Source organism: Apteryx rowi, unplaced genomic scaffold, assembly GCF_003343035.1.
Source record: "Apteryx rowi isolate R43461 unplaced genomic scaffold, aptRow1 scaffold_16, whole genome shotgun sequence".
Taxonomy (NCBI): Eukaryota; Metazoa; Chordata; class Aves; order Apterygiformes; family Apterygidae; genus Apteryx; species Apteryx rowi.
Genome location: NW_020447863.1, coordinates 5605683 through 5611825, shown reverse-complemented (window position 1 = coordinate 5611825; position 6143 = coordinate 5605683). Strand labels below are relative to the sequence as shown.

Genomic DNA, 6143 nt, shown 5'->3' with positions numbered 1-6143 from the left:
AAAAAAAAAAAAAAAAAAAAAACACTTCCGTGTCCTCTGTACACGAGCTACACTCACCCAGACTTCTAACACAACACCTGTATCCTGGGGCAAAGGCTTAAGGAGTGACTACATTAGCATTTAGGGATGTAGTAATGAACCCAAATTAACTGTCAAGCAATTATTCCCCCCCAAAAAACAGATGTAGAGCAGAAAAACTCTTTCACATTGGTAAAGAAATGGCTTAAGTAGGGATATAAAAATCTGTTAGTATCAAGAGTTTGACTTTCTACAACAACCCGTACTCTCATTGCAGCATGCCTCCCCAAAATACACCACTCTGAATAAGCAACTTCTTAGCAGTTACAAATTCAAAGAGTATGGAGGAAGTATTTTCTCCTTAAATTCCTTTTCCTGCCTTGTCTTCTATCACCCACTGCGGGAACAACAAACAGCCAGCCAAATAAGTAAAACCCAAGTAAATCAAAAAAGTCATCATATAGCTTGCCTGATGCCTCCGCATGCATTTATACATTCAATATTGTCAGCATATAACAGCCATATTACAGATTACCCATATCCACCATTTTAGTATCTGACCAGAACATACACATTTCAGAGTCTAGCAAAACAATTTCTGCATGGGAAAAGCCGCTACTGCTGACCCCAGCCTGAAAGGAAGACCAACACACACACTCGACTCCACACACCCCCCTGCGGTCCCACCAGCGGCAACAAAATTGCTCAGCAAAGACGGTAAATAAGGCCCAATACTAGCAGGACAAATTCAAGGTGTAAATACCCAACAATAATTAGGGGAAAGTGACCCTGCCTTTATAAACACCCTGTCCAAGGAGTAAGTCTCATATAGCGACATGGCAGCTACAGATGTCTCCAGCATGCGTCCCAGGAAAGGACCTGCTCCACAAAAAGGGAATGTCCTACAGCCCTTCCCTCCTCTTCCTTCAAGGGCCCCTTTACAACACATCCAAAGACGACACACGTAGGAAGGTCTCATACGTCACGCAACTCACCTACACACAGAACAGCTATGAGTAGGTCTCAACTTCCTTCACTACAACGTGCGGACAGGAGGCACCAAACTCTCCTCCTTCCAAAAGGCCAACCATGCTCCTTGAGCCACAATCTTTGCAGAAAATCAACTGCTGCAAAAGCAACCCATCAAGTCAATTTGCTGTTTATTATTTATGATTATTTCACATCCTCTTAATTACATCTCCAACTGAACAACTCCATTGTCTGAACATTTTATATATATTTATGTATACATGTGTGTATATATATGCACACATTTTATATGTATCTACTATATACACATATATATTTTATATATAATATATATATAAATTATGTATATATAATAAATATATATATACAGACATATTTCCACTCCCATTCTGCTACAACATCCTTCCACTCCCAACATCACAAATAGCTAATGTACATAAACATAAGTCACAAGTCACATCTCTGCCAAACAGGATACCTGGTCAACACCTTCACCATACAACACCTGCAGTTGCTTTCCTGTGTCTCTCTCTTCCCACTCCTTCCGCTATGACTTAAAAATTCAGCTCTCACATGACAGCTGATGAGGCACAGTCACTGTGACAAGTTGCACCAAAGCAGTGTGCCACTGATAAAAGATACACTGCAAACGGTTATTTTTCATATACTATACATGGTAAACAGCATCATTCATTTCTATTCCCTTGCTCCAGACAAATCAATGATTGTTAATGCAAAGTCAACACGTCCAGATGTAGTTTGCATACTAGTTAACCACTAAATTGGCATCACATAGCACAAAATAATCAAGAGACATTCAAGAAACCAAACAAAAGCAAAAAGGAGGCAGATGACTAGCAATTAATCCATAAAAGACTTTTAAAAATTAGAAACTTCTTCCCCATAAAGTGCTGTCTGACCAAATTGATTCCATGGCATAAATGCAAAATTGTAAGAATACGCCACACTGTAGTTTTAATCTCTCAGAAATTCAGAAATTACAAGAAAGAAATACCTCATGGCAACACTTACTGACRTCCATTACCAGAAAAGCAACCACGACCTCCAGCCATACTCACAGCCATCGCCCGGGCTTCTCTTTTCCCTGCCCTCCGCTTTTCTGGCAGTATTTGCCACGCTACCTACAATTAGGGCCTAATCCTACAAAACACTCTCTCTCACAAAAGCCTATTTATGGGCAACTACACACGTCGACGTAACCGACTGCGGGACTAACCCTTTCAATTTTAAGGTGTTTCGTCCCTGAAAGACCCCAGCACAATTAGCATGCAAATAATTGTTTACACGGATCCGAATATGAATTACTACAGCGCTCGGTGCAATTTCAGCTTATTAAGGCCGCGATCCAGGAAACCTTTCTGTACACGCAAGACGCTTCGCACACGCAAGTGCTCCCGGAGAAGCCGGCCGGGTCCGGGTACCACGGTGGGCTAATGCACGCCTGCACCAGGCACCGTTTCGGGAAGCGTGAATTATCACGGAGCTGCGATAGCCCGTGTGAGCCCCGCCACGGCCGCTGAAAGGAGCGGCTCCCAGCTCGGCCACCCCCGGGGCGCCCAGCCCCGCAGCACCCGCAGACCGCTCCTGCGCTCGGTGTCGTGGCGCTCCTCGGCCCTTCGAAGATCACAGCACGCGCCTCGCCATCCCGGGGACGCCGGCAACGTCCGGGGGGTTGCATCCTCCAAAAGGCACGGGCAGGAGAAGCAGGCGCAAATCCCAAGTCCTTACCAATACGAGCCGTACATCAGGTTTAAAAAAATAATACCACTAATAAAAAACAAATGATATTAATCTTTTTTTAGGACACTGATTTCACTGCCGCACTTGCATAATCACAAACTTAACTGCACATCACCAGAGCCACGTGACTGTACCCGTGGAACTGTACTATTCACGGTATTGCATTATGGCAACGTTATATATTTAAATTATTCTAGAGTTATGTGAATATGATCATAACATTTTATACCGCACTTGTGTAAATATTATCTACTACTTTAATAACATTATGTCTATTTTTATCCCTCACTGAGGACTAGGTGCTTGAAATTTTTCTTTTTTAAAAATACATTTCAGTTATGTCACAAGAAATATGTTGGTATCGGTTTACAAGGCTTTCTTCCTTCCCCCTCCCCCCTTTCTATTCTGCCAAACAGTAATTTTTTAAATGATAAATATCGATCAACTTTCCAGAAAAAAAAAAAATCCCTCTGGAAACAAGACTGCAATGAAAAATTACAAAAAATTTCAAGCGCAAGGAGGTTTCTTTGAGAAGGACACTCACATATAGAAAGGTTAGGTTTAGAATCCCATTATAACCTCAACTGTAGCTTTTCATCACCAGTGAAACATATAATGGAAGCCGTTGTTAAAAAGAAACTGATATACACAGAGTTAAAGATTGTAAAGGTTGCAGTACACACACCTACGGTATGACAGCATCCCCACAAGTTGCAACCCAGTACTATTGCATTGCATTTTAAATCTCTGCAGAGGAGGAGATGTGCCATACACAAACACAGGAAAAACGAATATCTACAGAAAATTCACTTATGCCCCGTAACAGCTTAAACCAGATTAAGATAGATATAAACTAGGCCTTACAGGTTTCAATTCCTATATTTTAGAAGAGCATGATAAACTTTAAAGATAAAACCGTAAAACGTTATACTTGTGAGCCAAAACTGAATGCACATCATTATTTATATTTAACATGCAGCACCCATCGATTTATTACCCCCCCATCCTGAAGTACACCAACAATCTTTCTCCCAAGATTTCAGGGTGAGGATGCAGGGGTGGGCAGAGGAGTGAGGGGAGAAAGAAAAAGCAGCATCAAAAGATCTGTTTGGAAAAAAAAAATGTATGAAACCTTAAAAAAATTACAGCTAAACAGTTTCTTTTGGTATAATCATAGACTAAGTTAAAGTTATGGGGCGCAGTTCAAGGAAGGGAATTCCTGGAGTATAAGAATATGGAAAAGCCACCACGTTTAAGCTTCCTGGTTGAAACCATGAATAAAAAATTCTCTGGGATTGTTTAATCCAATTTAAAGCATTGTGTATAATTTTTACTCATATGTGCCACTCTGCTCTATATGCACCACTATTAGTTTGTAGCTATAGTACTTGGTTCATTATTTGCTAAAAAAGAGATTCAGGAAGAGGGTGGGTCCTCGGGGGGGGGTGGGGGGGAATAAATGCAAAAATAAAAATATTAAGTTAACATTTCAAAGTATTTTCTCCTTCACCCAAGAGTTATCCTGCTTTGCAAATCTTTCCATTGCCCCCCCCACAGCAACCCAAAATGTGAAACAAATAAACAGGAGCAGGGTGAAAAATAGACCCTGATCCTTGAATTTATCAGCAACTTCTAATTTCAAGTAAATATCAAGTTACAGTGAAATTATATCAAAACAGGAAAAAACTTTTAAGKGGTTTGAGATTCAGATTTGAAAATTCATTCCAGATTGAAATTTAATTTTTTTTTAAGCGGATGGATTTAAGGTGTTTAAGTGTGGGTTCACAACAGTTCCAGAAACACTTTCAAGTTCAAAATTTAAAAATGCCTTTTTCAAAAAAAAAAAAAAATGCTGCAGCAGTGGAGCCAGCCATCTTGATATTTTGTCCCCATTTTAGAGAGGAGACTGTGTCAAGGTTGGTAAAACTCAATGTTGACCTAATCTTTCCCTTCCTCTCCCTCCCCCACTTTTGGGTGGAAAGGCCATGTATCTCTCCTATATTGCTTTTTATCGAAACAATGAATGTTTCAGTGCTCTTTTGTTATTTATTTTTAAAAGATCAATACCAAGACCCCAGTATTCAAGGGCAACCCTACAATAACAAACCAGTGTGTGCACAGTCCAGAACTCACAGGCACCCCGTAACAGCATAATAACGTGAACAGAACAGTATAAAAAAATATTAACTATGAAAAAAGATTTTGATCTCAAACTCCAGGAAGGCTTTATAGTAAGAGTCAAGGAGAAAAAGGATTTTGAAATTATGAGAAATATCATGACAGAGCCCTTTAAAGGTACTTTAGTTTTACTCTTTAAAAAAAAAAAATCAAAATCACTAAATCTGCAATTAATTTTTCACAACATTGTTAATTATGCACATTCATATTATCATGGCGGACCTTATAATAAACCTGTGTAAATACTGGATTTATATGATCCACAGTATCTAGAGTTGTTACAGTGTGTGTATTTAAAAAAGGGAAAAAAAACCTACTATGGAAATTTTTTTCTTTACAAAAGAAGTAGGAAATTAAATACTGGAAACTATGTTTTAATTATGCCAGGAGAAACCATCAGAAAAGCCAAGAAATTCAAAAATAAAACTGACATTCGACTCTTAATTTTGCTTGTCTTCGTGTTTTCCTGGACTGTGTTTAGAATCTTATTGTTTAAGAGCAGTTTTGCATGAAATCCAAAAATCACCAAAAAAAAAAATTTGGGTGTGTCCACAGCAAATTTTCTATGGTCTAATTTTCCTGCAAAACTCCTTATTTGAAACAAATAACTTTAAGCACTACAGCAAAATCAGTTTTGGCACACCGTGCTAAACAAGTTCAAAATTACAATGAAGTACAATTCATAATTGCTCCATAATAGCAATTCTCCTACTTTCCCAAACTAATCATTTTATTGCAGTTAATCCATATGTGCCCATCTCAAACTTGAATTACTTTGATTTCCGAGCGCTCAGCTGCTTCCCAGCTCTATTTTCCTCCAAGGAGGGGGGGGGGGACCTGAATTCATTCAAATTCCAGCTTAATTTTCATTTACATATTAACAGGGCTTTGCTTCAAAAGGGACAAAAATAAAATTTGCCCAGGCGAGCCCGAAGCCCCTCGAATAGTTGTGGCAGGAGGGAAACCCCAAATCCTGCCGGGCTCCCCCGCACCGCCCTGGCAACGCAAACTTTCTTAAAAATAAGAAATAGCAGAAGATTTCCTCTTTTTTCAATTTTAATTTCTTTTTTTTTTTTTATTTACGAAATAGTCTCCTCTAGGTGGCGTCGTTTTAATGGAAAAAAAAAAACTACCGTTTGGGAGGAAAATTAGAAAAAAAAATTGAGAAGGGGAGAAGGGGGGAGACCCGCGAGGGG

General features: G+C 39.4%; 1 protein-coding gene across 1 annotated transcript in view; it reads right to left on the bottom strand.

The window, feature by feature from the left end:
* ZNF618 (zinc finger protein 618) overlaps positions 1-1083 on the bottom strand; it is a 171743-nt gene extending 170660 nt beyond the window's left edge. The window contains exon 1 of the mRNA XM_026059668.1: positions 1014-1083. The gene's annotated coding sequence lies outside the window, so the exon portion shown is untranslated. The remainder of the gene's footprint in view (positions 1-1013) is intronic.
* Between the last annotated feature and the right edge of the window lie 5060 nt (positions 1084-6143).